The 13,619-nt window shown below is 42.0% G+C and overlaps 1 pseudogene; it reads right to left on the reverse strand.

Annotated features, from left to right (window-relative positions):
• LOC119292974 overlaps positions 1-476 on the reverse strand; it is a 933-nt pseudogene extending 457 nt beyond the window's left edge.
• Positions 477-13,619: the final 13,143 nt, after the last annotated feature.

The raw sequence follows: 13,619 nt of genomic DNA on the forward strand, positions 1-13,619 counted from the left end.
AGTGGTATTACCGTTGAATCGAGAATCCCAGCTCCTGCAGAAGCATAGCTTACTCCTCTAAGCAGAGCAGTGCTGATCAGATGACGATGAGCTTTTAACGACAGATAAGCCGGAGGGCTCCTATCGAACCCCAAATTCCTTGCTGCACCCATGAGTAACATCACCAACTAACACATCATCATTTTCTACCAACAAATGATATGATCGATTGACTGGTGTACCAATGAAGTCGGCCACATTGTAGCCATTGCTGAACCTTTCGGTGGGCCTTGGCCCCCCGAGTCCAGGTAAGTCGACGCCATGGAAGGGCTTGTTGGCCCTTGGGACACTGTTCCCCGGCAGGTAGTTGTTGTTGCCCACGTCCAGTGACGAGTCCCCGAGCACATAACCGCCGGCACAACTCTCGTCGTCTTGCCTGTCCGGAACCCGGCGAGAACACCAAGCATGATGACGAGGCCAGCAACGACACCCTGCATTGGAGTAACAAGCAAAGCTAGCCCAGGCTATGATTGCGGGCTAATCTCACACATCCATGGTCTATTGCTCAGATGAGAGGATTATACAACCTACCGCCAAAGACATAAATGTTACATAGCTTTGCTTACTCACTACCAAGACATAAAGGGAGCACGATGCAAGAGTCTCCGTCACGTCTCCCTTGCATGTTCGTGCCGAACTTTTGCGTGGCAGTGCCGGTGCCTCACCACGGCCACGTTCACCGGCGAGGGCAGCGGGTGGAACTCCTCGACAACGAGGGAGTGGTGGTGGATGCATGCAGTGGCGAGGGCGATGCGGCGTGGCGGGTGAGCTAGGAGGTGGTGTTCCCGTGCCACGTCGCAAAAATTGCGGCGGCTGACCGGTGGGGCGAGGCGGGGGTGAATTTCGAGGTGAGTAATGGCGAGCGGGGGGGCAGGAGGGGGGTTATTAGACCGACGCCTCGGCTCTCTCCCTCCCCACACCTCACAAATCTCGCTCGTGAGAACCACCACCCTACGCCGTTGCCACAGCTAGGGTTCGATGACGATGAGGGAACAGCAGATGTGGGCGCTGTCCGACGGCGACGAGATTCTGATGGGGCGGCTGAAGGAGATCGACCGATGGTTCCCGATGTCGAAGTCGCTCAACATCGCGTCAGAGGTGGTGCGGGACAAGCTGCGCGGGGAGGAGATTCTCAGGTGCTTCCCCAACTACGACCGCCAGCCGGCGATGGGGGTGCTCCTGTGGGCGATGCTCGAGGCGGAGTCACTGGTCCCGGAGCAGAGGGAGAAGTGGAAGGTGTTCCGTTCCCTCCGCTACCGCCTGATCCAGCTGAGGGCGCCGCCTCCGGCGCAACAGGAGCCGCCGCAGGAGGTGGTGATGGGGATTCCTGCCCCCGGATCCAGGTGGCTGCCAATCCAGATCGAGGAGGACGCGGAGCTCGAGGAGATGGAGGAGGAAGCGGCAGTGCTGCTGCGGCGGAGGGCCAGGGTTCCTCTGACCCCAACCTCACTCCCTCGCCGTTCCCCGCGGTTCCAGAGGCGTTTGCCTCGCCTCCTTGCTCTCTGCCGCCGCCAGTAGGGTGCTCGCCGGCTGGCAATCGTTTCTGGTTGCTGGCTGGTGAGGACTCCGAGGAGGAGGGGGAGGGGGAGGCCCTCATCTTCGATCTAGGTACGTTGACAGCTACAAAATACTTGGTGTCTACTACTCCAATTGAAGTAGATGATACCAATTGTGGTTGTTTGTTTGGGAGATTTAGGCCTGGCAACAGAAACAAAATTAGGAGAGGGCCGAAATCTCAAAAGGATAATGCTCTGTTTGGATGTTGATATTCAGGGCCATGGAATTGCATTGGCCCAATATCAAATCTCCCCAGACTTTGATATTACATTGAAATCGAATTCTGTTGTTTGGATGTGCAGAGAATTGACACTTGGAATTCGCATGAGAGGCTCAATTCTGAACCTCGTTTGGATGGTCATTCTCTACATTGGAATTGCTCATTTGTAGGATGAACATTGTACTTTGATGTAATGTTTAAAACTAAATTATATGCAATATGTGAACATTTTTCTGAATAATTGTATATAAAGAGTACAATAGCAGCACTTACAAAAAACAACATTTATACATCAGAATCATGTATGCAGCAGCACTGTACACATCAGCACTTGTACAAAAACAACTGCACTTATACATGAACATCAACACTTATATAGCAGTAGCACTTTGAATCGGGCTGCTGAGAAGGATCCATACACCCACATAGTGACCTGCAAGGCTGCAAGAAGCAGAGAAAAATCAGATCAGAGAAAAAGAATTAGGGTTCTGGCCCGAGGGGAGAGGGAATGAGGGGGCGTTCCAGATGGGGTTCAAGCACTGATTGGGAGGGGAGGGCGAGGGGGGCTCTCGCCATGGCACACAAGAGACAGCCGCCGCCGCCACGGGGAGAGGGAGCACCTCTGTCGGGATGGCAGGGGAGACAGGAGGATTGGCGCGGGGAGGGAGAAGGATGGGGATGACCGGAGCCTCACTGGGGATAGAGAAGGAGGAGGAGGAGGGAACTCACCTGCGCCGCCGTTGGAGCCCTGAATCGCGCCACCGTTGCAGCTCCTGAATCGCCCCGCCGCCTGTGCTTCTTTCTTTTCCTCGAGCGGGGACGAAGGGGTATGTTTGGTGGGGAGGGGCTCTCGCTAGCGAATGTCAAGGCAATATCGAGGGTGGAGGCTCCAAATTGCATAAGGGCAAGCAATATCGAGCATGGAGGCTCCGAATATTCAGGTTGGTTTCCAATCGCGAATACCACATCCATCTAAACAACAATATTCGGGTCAGACCAATGCCAATATCCAATATTGAGGCCTAATATCAACTTCCAAACGAGGTGTAAGGGTTTTGGATTGAATTCTTATGCGGCCATTAGTCCAGAACATGGGGGATTTGGGGATAGAAATAAGGATGGAAGGTTGAGCAATATGACTCATGGGATTGGTGTAGATTCTAAAATTGTTCAAAAACATACGGAAAAAAATAATGATCATCCCATAATCCCTTTATTTGGGGAAGAGGATGTGGATTTTGGGGAAATTGAGTTACAAAGTACCCCAATTGCAAATTATTTAGATGCAAAAGGGGGAAAGTTAGAGGAATCTGGTAATGAAAAAGAAGTGAGACCCCTAATGATTTTTGGGGGCTCAGTTGGGAGGGATTTAAACACAGATGTGGAGGTGGGCCTGCGGTGGTGGAGGCCTGATGAGTTGGAGCCCGGCCCAACCCAACAAAGGGACAGAGCAGTGGGGGATATAAAGGAGGGAGTGGAGAAGGCTGGGAAGCAACCCCATTCTTTAGGGTTTCCTCCTCTCCTCCCCTCGCCGCCACAAGAAGAAACTATGTCAGGAAATTTTGGCAGAGGATTTGGAGCTTAGAGATTCAATAGAGGGGGAGGGAATGGAAATATAGGAGGAAGATTTAACAATACTGAGAAGGAAGGGAGATGGAATGGAGGGAGGCATGCCTTTCCAGGGGGATCTGGGGTTTTTGGAAGAGGAGGTAGCTGTTTTGGTCCTGCGAATGGAATGGGCAGAGATTCAGAGGATGAAGACCCTAGATCAGAGAGGAATGAAGAGAATTTGGTGTGGCAAGCTAAGGCAGGGAAGAGAGATGAAGGGGGAGAGATAGCGAGGATGGCCTGTGGTGAAGTAGAAGGTGCTGTGCTGGAAAAGGAGAGGAGCAACAATCAGATATCCCAGCCAGATCAACAGCAGCAGCAATTGCTCTTAACTTCGCTGTTCTCTCAGTTGGTGCAGGGGATGCAGAACAGTGAGAACACCAGATGGAAGGGATGGTTGGAAATCGAATTGGTAATCTGCTTGGGAAAGAAAGTCGAAGGAAAGAGGAGGGAGGACCTGATGGACAACAAAGAGTTGACAAGGTGGCTGAACAAGGAGCTGGACTGGAAATGAAGAAGCAAGGAGGTAGAAGTAATTGGCAGCAAGGGTATGAGGAAAACAAGAAAAAATTTGACATGTTTAATAAACAGGTATGTGGTAAATGTAAAGATCCTAGACACACCACTAAGGACTGCAGGATGGGACATTGCTTGATCTGTGGCAGAGAGAATCATATTACTGGGGAGTGCAACTTGCTGAAACAGATTAAACCAGTCCCAAAATATGTTTATGCAGCAAAAGGATTGGGAATTCTTTTGGTACAGAGCTACAAGGATGTTCTGATTGCAGAGCATACCAATCCTTTGGGGGTGGTGATCATAAGATAAGGGATTATCAATGAGACTAAGCTTGTGAAGGCTATGGGAGAAATGTTTGACTGGGGTGGCAATGGAGAGTGAGGGAATTTGGAAAGAATGGATACATGATGAGATTTCCCAATAAGGCAAAGTTGGTGGAGTTGGCCAAGTTTAGTGACTTCAAACTACTGGGGACAGGGGTGGTGATCAAGGTTCAACCCTAGTCTCTTGACCATCAGGCTGTTGGAAAGATGCATACCATTTAGGTCAAGCTGACCAAAGTACCAGATTGTTTCAGGCATTTTTTGGGTGTTTGTGAGGTGGCTGCTGCAGTTGGACCTGTTTTGGAGATTGATATGGATACTACAAATGAGGAGAAATTAGAGCTAAGTGTGGAATTAGGGATGTGGAGAAAATACCAACTCAAGTGGGAATCACTTCACCTGATCTTCTTATGTTCAGAATTGGGGTGGAAGCTGAGAAGGTGGTGGAAATTAGCTGGTACAAGGAAGGGAAGAGGAAGAATGACAGTAATAATTTCTCAGAAATGGGAGAGGAAGAGATTGACAACAGGAAATGGACCAAAATGGAGGATAATGAACATAGAGGGGTTTCTTTGGGATGCTTATCCCTGAAACAGAGTGAGGAGATTGATGGAAGAATTGAAAGGATGAAATCTCAGATGGAAGAAAACATGATGCAATGGCAAAGTGAGATGACTGTGGAGAGAAGAAAATGGCAAAAAGAAAGTGAAATTATGTTCAGTAAAATAAAAACTTTGGAGGAAGACAAGATCAGAAACAATGCATTATGGGCAAAAAATGAAAACAGAATCAGAGAATTAGAGAGGATTCAAACAGAGTTGCAGGAGATAAGTAAAAAACGACTAAAAGAAATCCAGAAATTGGCACAAGAGGCTGCCAATAGAGAGGAATATGAAATGGAATTAGCAAATATGGACCTTGAAGCTTATGAGAAAGAGACTCAACAGAAAAAGGAAGATACAGATTTCGGGAAATATAATGAGCCCACTGACTATAATGCTAGCCAGGAATCTATTGGGTTTTTGGGGGAGAAAATGGCTGAAATACATGGGAGTGAGATCTTGGATAAAGAAGGGGAGGATAAAGATGTTGAAATCAAGAGAAGTCTCAGGAACAAAGGGAAGGAAGACAAGAAAATTGAAGACATGGCTAAAAGCAGAGCTGAGGAGAGGGACAATTATGGTAAGAACCATGATCTGGTTATTGCTGATGCTTCCTTACTACATATTAGTTCTTTGGTGGGGATTGATTTGGGTTGCTCAATAGAGATGATTGATAAAAACATAGATATCATTAACAAGATGGAAATAGCTAGAAGAGAGCTATACTTATAGAATATTAAAAGAGAAGAGAATGGTAAAGCAGAAGAAGAATGTGAGGAGGAAGAAAAATTTAAAAAAGATGTCCCAGTATATATTAATATTGGAGACATAACCCTTGAGGAATTATGTTCAGACTATGAACATTCTGATGTGGATATTGAGGAACAACAGATTAAAAAACTGAGGGGAATGTTCTCAGGGGGGAAAAGTGGTAGGAAAAGCTCACCAGCACTTGACTGTGTGAAGCAATCTGTTGGGATTGGAGTCCTTCGAAGGAGGAAAAAAGATAAGAGATTTTAGTTGAGAGTTCTTACTGTATTTGCATCAGATATAAATTTGTTTGATACAACATAGAAATGAGGGGGGGTTTTGGAATGTTAGGGGTATAGGTCAGGATCACAAAAAAGATACATTAGAGAAATGATTATGGATCAGAAGCTAGACTTTATTGGACTCTCTGAGACCATAAAGCAAGACTTCACAAAAAATGAGTTACACAATTTGTGTGGAGGAAGAAATTTCCAATGGAGCTGGAACCCACCCAGAGGCATGTCAGGGGGGATCCTGGTGGGGGTCAACAAAGATATGTTTAATGTTGAAAACATTGAAAAGGGACAATATTTCTTGAGAATGTTAGTATTTGATAAAAATATCAAAATGCACTGGAATTTAGTCACTGTTTATGGGGATGCGCAGAAGGAATGAAAAGCCAGTTTTCTTGCTGAATTGGCAAGATTATATCATGATAATCCTCTGCCTTGCTTGGTGGGGGGAGATTTTAACATTATCAGAAACGGGAAGGAGAAAAACAAACCTATGTTTAATGAACAATGGTCCTTTATGTTTAATGCTATTATTGAACAAGCATGGCTGAGGGAACTACCTCTGAATGGGAGGAAATACACATGGGATAATAATCAGGAGGACCCTACTTTTGAAAAATTAGACAGAGTGTTGATGTGCCCAGCTTGGGAGGAAAAGTATCTATTAACCATACTGCAAGCCTTTGCTAGAGAGATTTCTGATCATACCCCTTTATTCCTGGATACAGGGGAAGCTCATAATCATAAATACATTTTTAGATATGAAAATGCTTGGCTGCTAAGAGAGGGTTTTAGAGAGCTGGTATACAATACCTGGAATGAGAGATACTCTGGGGACATTTTGGATAGATGGCAATCAAGGTTGAGAAGACTTAGGAAAAAAGCTAAAGGGTGGAATAGAAATATAGATGCTTGGTACAGGAAAATTAAAATGGAAATAATAAAGGAGCTTGATGATTTAGATAAGAGAGCTGAGATCATGGGTTTAAGTGTGGTGGATAGAAATGAACAGAAAGAGCTTAGAGCCCAATTGAAAAGAGTAATGTTACAAGAGGATATGAAATGGATGCAAAGATAAAAAGATTCAGAGATTAAAGATGGAGACAGAAATACTAGATATTATCATGCTAAGGTGAATGGGAGGAGGAGAAAAAACAAAATTGTTTCCCTGGAACAGGAAGAAGGGATTATAGAGGGAGATGAGAAGTTAATGGAATATATTACCAAATTCTATAAAGAATTATTTGGACATCCTGAAGAATCTAGTATCTCGTTGAGAGAGATGGAGATGGATAAAATTAATGCATAAGAGAGAGAGGAGCTTTTGACACCTTTCTCCCTGAATGAAATCCATCAAGTGGTCTTTGGGATGAAAAGGAATAAAAGCCCTAGCCCTGATGGGTTCCCTGCTGATTTTTCCAAGATTTTTGGGAAGTGGTTAAGTGGGATTTGAAAACCCTAGTAGATGCTTTTGCAAAAGGAGAAATTAATATTGCCAGACTCAATTATGGCATAATTACTTTAATCCCAAAAACTAATGATGCTAAACAAATTCAGAAGTTTAGGCCCATTTGCTTGCTGAATGTTAGTTTTAAAATCATCACTAAAATTCTGATGAATAGATTGGCTAAATGTGTGGCCCCTGTGATCTCCAGAACCCAAACTACCTTTATTAAGGGCAGATATATAATGGAGGGAATTGTGATTTTGCATGAGGCCTTGAACTCCTTTCATAAGAACAAAGAAGATGCCCTAGTTTTTAAAGTGGATTTTGAGAAAGCATATGACAAAATAAAATGGCCCTTTGTGATACAGATGCTGAAAATGAAAGGGTTTCCTAATAAATGGTGTGACTGGGTGATGGAAACAATGAGAGGGGGACATGTTGGAATTAAAGTGAATGATGAAATTGGCCCGTATTTTAAAACCTTTAAAGGATTGAGGCAAGGAGATGCCATGTCCCCCCTGTTGTTTGACATTGCTACTGATGCCCTAGCCTTTATAATGAGTAATGCCCTGAAGTATGATTTGGTTAAAGGGGTGTTAAACAATAATGGAGGAAAAGGGATTAATATGTTGCAATATGTTGATGATACTATATTCTTGATCAAAGATGAGATAGAAAGTGAGAAAAATCTTAAACTCATACCAGGGGCTTTTGAACAAATGTCTGGGCTAAAAATAATTTTTCATAAAAGTGAACTGCTGTTATTTGGCAAGGCTAGAGAGAAGCAATTGACTTATCAAGAAATACTAACATGTAAGATGGGGGACTTGCCCATAAAATACCTGGGGATGCCTGTATCTGAGAACAGAATTAGGAACACACACTGGGGGTGTGTGACTGAAAAAATTGAAAAAAGACGTGGATGCTGGCAGGGGAAGTTACTGGGATCCATCGCAGGAAGAATTACCTTGGTGCAAGCCTGCCTGACTAACATACCTTTGTTCATGATGTCCTTCTATGCTGTGCCTAAAGGGATCATAAAGAAAGCTATTTTTTTTAGATCTAGATTGGTATGGCAAGAAGATGAGAATGTCAAAAAATACCACCTAGTGAATTGGAAAGATTGTTGTCTGCCTGAAGACATGAGTGGTTTAGGGATACTGAATCTGGAAATAATGAATATTGCACTTCTTGCTAAGTGGTTTTGGAAAATGGAGAATGAGAAAGGTCTGTGGCAGGATATTTTGGATGAAAAATATAGAAAAGGGGGTTGTTTGGCTCTAGTCAGCAAGAAGCCTGGGGATTCCCAATTTTGGGCTAACTTGCTTAAAATTAAAGAAATTTTCTACAAATTTGTTAAGAAAAAAGTGGGAGATGGGAGAAATACTAGGTTTTGGGAAGATTCATGGGTTGATGATAAACCTTTGAGGGAGGCTTACCCTAGACTATATGATATATGCTTTGACCATAACATTACTGTGGAAGAGGCCATACAGAAAGGGTGGCATGGGTTTAAATTTAGAAGGACCTTGCATGGGGAGACTTTGGGGCTTTGGAACTGTCTCAAAAAAAGATGTGAGGAAATTCAAATGCAGGGAGGGGCAGACAAAGTTCTCTGGACCCTCACTGCTGATCATAAGTTTTCTGTGGGGTCCTTATATAGAAAACTGATAGTTGTTGGGATAAAATTCCCACAGAAATACTTATGGAAGACCAAGGTGCCTACAAAACTGAAAGTGTTTTTATGGTTGATTAATAAAAAAAAGCATCCTAACTAGAGATGTGCTGCTTAGGAAAGGCTGGAAGGGTGGGAAAGGATGTGTTCTGTGTGGGAAAGATGAATCAATTGATCATTTATTTTTTTCTTGCTCGGTTGCTTCATTGTTATGGAGTTTAGTTAGATGTGTGTGTGGATTTAAAACTGTTCCATCAAATGTAAAAGACTGTTTTGGGGAATGGATTAGGAAATTTAATAAAGATGATAAGAAACTGGTTCTGGTGGGGATTTCAGCCCTGCTTTGGGCAATTTGGAAAAGCAGGAATGCGGTTGTCTTTGAAAATAAAAGGATAAATGATCCTTTATATATTGTCAAACTGATGTGCAGGTGGTTAACTGACTGGTCCATTATGCAGATAAAGGAGTCGTCAAGAAAAACGTTGGAGCTGGGAGCAAGGGTGCTAGAACAGGCAGCAAATGAAGTGTTCACAGCCAAGCAGGGATGGAGGATCAATGTAGCAAGATTGGAATGAAGACTCTCCTGCGGTGGTGAACCTGATGTTTGTTGTTCCTGTAGACAGGATCCTTGGCTCCTTTTTGCTGCTTTTGCTTTTGCTTTGATGTAATGGTGATCAAGGCAGATTGAACTCTGTGGCTATTGGTGAACTTGGGGCTGTATGGGGTGGCTAGCCCTATGTTGGCCGTTAGGGATGCTGTATGGCCGTGTTGGCTCCGTTTCGATCTTTTCGTTCCTGTTTGAACTCGCTTGTAGAACTCAGTGGTTTTCAGTAATGAAAGTCGGAAGGGGCAAGCCCTTCTTTGATAAAAAAAATATTGCTCAGATGAGCAAGGCTCCGATGCTGAGTTCACGAACAAGCAGTATAGGAAGCAAGGAGGAAGAAGAGGACCACCACGCCTTTCGCCAGCACAACAGCTCTTTTAAACTCACGCACGCAAGCACGCACGCACGCTTACAGATGAGTCCCGCGTAGGCCCAGGAAGGCAGCGACCTCGTGTAATCGGGAAGTGATCCAACCGTTGCTGGCACAGAGTCCTCTGTTCATCCAGAGCATGCTCTGCTTCTGCTGCATGAGCCAAGCGATTTCTCCCATTTCTTTCCCGGCGTGTTACATTCATCTCATGGCCATGTGGCACCCCATTGTCTCTATGCCTGCCTTGCGAATGTACAACTAGATAGGGGCCATATTTTACTATTTGATCAGTACTCACCACTGATACTCTTGCAATTAAGGTAAGGGAAAAGTATATTTTCCATCCTACAACTATTTCAAAAGGGACCGGCTAGGTATCAATCGACTGAAAATTGCATTCAGTCAGTCACTTTTTTGTGTAGGTGTGAACATGCGCAGCCACACACAGAAAAGAGCCTAATAAGACGGGCCGCAACTATGCCCGTGAGATTTGGACTGTGTCCCGAGAAAACGAGAGAGAGAGCACGCTCGTGAGAGACTGAGAGATGGTGCTGCCTGCTGTGCACGGACATGCATGTCTTTGAGAGAGAGAGAGAGCTACTGAGAAAGATTTGTGATGCGTGCATGCATGTGAAAAAAATGATAGAGAGAATTCATGCATGGCATAGATATTTAATAAGAGAGGGAGTCAGAGTGCGAGGTAAAAAATTTCTTTTTTGACCGCGACGGTTCAGATGCGGCCAGAATAAAGTATCTCTGTCCAACAATTTGCTACAGTATACCTGCAGTCTAAATGCAGTGTTATTTAGGGACAATTACCTGAGAAAAAGTCTGGCATAAATCTCTCGCAAAGCTAAAACACTAATAGTGATAAAATATGCACACAATTTACACTTAAATTGCGCTTTTTCACAATATGAAAGAATAAGCATATATTACACTTAAATACGCTTTTGCAGACAATTTACACTTCAATTGCGCTTTTTTTTCCGCAGCGTCATGATAAAATTTCAACGAATGAATAAGTGACAATGCTACTGCCCTTTAAGAAGAAAGAAAGTGAAATAAACACCAAACAAAAAACAAAATATGATGTTTTCGAATGAAGAATGAATCAGTGACATTTATATTACCCTTTACAAATCAAAAAATATCTAAAACAACAAATGTAAAAATTTGCACACAATTTACACAAAAATTGAGCTTTTTATAATATGCAAGAATAACCATATAATTGTGGAATTTACACAAAATAGAAGTTTCCAAATAAGGGATGGATTAGTGGAATTGGTATTACCCTTAAAAAAGAAAGAAAAATGAAATGTAAAAGTCACCAATGTAATATTAGAAAAAGAAATAACGAAGTTTTCTAGGGAAGAATGAAACCCTTTAAGAAGAAAGAAAATAAAAACAAAAACAAAATAATGAAGTTTTCTATGGAATAATGAAACCCTTTAAGAAAAAAATACAAAAACTAAAACTAAAACAAAATAATGAAGTTTTCTATGTAAGAATGAAACCCTTTAAGAATAAATAAAATATAAAAACTAGAAAAAGAAATAATGTTTTTTCTAGGGAAAAATGAAACCCTTTAAGAAGAAAGAAAATTTAAAAATAACTTGCACACAAGTATGCCTTGAAATTGCACTATTGTAATATGCAAAAAATAAGCATATACAGTGCAATTTTTGCTCTCTACTATAATTTACACACATGATATATCATACTTGTGTGTATACTTACTTACAAACACACACAAAATCTAAGAAGAAATAAAGTATAGCGGCATTGGTACCGGAAAAATTTGCACACCCTTTAAGAAGAAAAAAAGTAAAAATGATAATAATACAATTTGCACATGATTTAACGTAAATTGCACTTTTTGGTTATGGAGTAATAGTGAATTTTACATAAAAACAAAGTTTTTAAACAAGGAACGAATTAGTGGCATTGGTATCGTCCTTAAAAATAGGAAATAAGTTATGAACTAAACATAATAAAACAACTAAAGTTTTTTAAGAGAGAGTAAATTAGTGACATTCGTATTACTCTTCAGAGGAAAGAAAATAAAAAAACATGCACACAACTTTGCAGTGAAATTGCACTTTTTATAATATGCAGTGAATACATATTTAATATTGTAACTTTAGCAGTCTATTATAATTTACACAAATATTGTATAGTAATTTCATGCATACATACACGTAATAATATAAAACTGTATTTAATTAGCAAAAATAGCACCAAACAATTAGCATTGTTATTACACTTAAAGAATAAAGAAAATGAAAAAAAGCAAAATTTTCCACACAATTAGCACAAAATATGCACTTTTATAATATATAGAATAAATATATAAGAGCGAAGTTTCCACACTCTAATGTAATTTGTACATGTATACATTTACACACACTCAAATCCAGAAATACACGTAAAGAAAAAAACAAAACTCAACTGAAAAATAAAAGCATACACATGCAGAAAACAAAAGCAAACTTATGAAAAAGAGTATGCACACACGAAAGTCCAGCCCAAGAAGGAAATTGACTGACCCAAAATAGGGGTCAGTCAAATCTAAATAGCCCAGTACAGCAGCAAACCAAGACAGAAAAAAAAACTACACAAATCTAAAAGCACGATCCAACAGTCAGAAAATCGATTGACCACAAAACTAAAAGTCAGCTGACTGAAATCTAGCTAAAGTGATTTCAAAAGTATAAAAATGGTTCCTCAACTTCAAAATCAGTAAATCTTAGTCTTTTGAACCGGATAAGTTTAGTCCTTTGTACCCCTTAGGATGGTTTGGTGCTGACGTGGACACGATTTTAACTATGTTTGACCGCCATGTTACATAGGTTTGACCGCACATCAATATGGACAAACTCGCTGTGGCGCCGTCATTGAGCCACTAGAGGATTTTCGTCGGATTGGAAAACGCACACAAGCAACACATTTAAGCGACTCGTCGAAGTAGCGGAGTCGGTCGTGAATGTTGGGATTGTTGTAGTCGTCGTCGCCATTATCCGGCACGCCTTGACTCTCGCCGGGAGATGAGCTCGTGCATCAGCCGTGTACGCCCGGAGCTTGAGAAGCGCCTCATTCATTTGACGTGCGTGATGGCATGCCTTGATAATTTGGCAGGACGTAGCTGCATCAGGGCATGTACAATGGAGGCAGCACCTTGGTGCTGCCCCAGCCATCCACATAGGTAAATTTGAATGAAGCTATTGTTGTATGCCACTATCACCCAATGGAAGCTACTCTATGTGATGTCATCATCTTATTTTTTCTCTCTCACCTCCTTTCCAACACATGAAACCTCCACTACATTTAAACAATACCAGAATCTATTTGAATTAACAATATCAGCAAGCATACACACTATATCAACAAGCATACACACTGAAAGTTATCAAACAACTTGATTTCCAAACAAAAATCAACAATCTTGATATGCAAACAGTGTCAGTATGTCTTGTCCATGACACTACAAAATCCCATAGTAACAGAATAATCTTAAGGTTTCAAATACCCATAAAGGAAAGATTTGTAAACACACAAATCAAATTTCAGACTGAATTTTTTGTTGTATCCTTTGATTCTTCTCATTCC

Source organism: Triticum dicoccoides, chromosome 4B (genome assembly GCF_002162155.2).
Source record: "Triticum dicoccoides isolate Atlit2015 ecotype Zavitan chromosome 4B, WEW_v2.0, whole genome shotgun sequence".
NCBI classification, from domain to species: Eukaryota; Viridiplantae; Streptophyta; class Magnoliopsida; order Poales; family Poaceae; genus Triticum; species Triticum dicoccoides.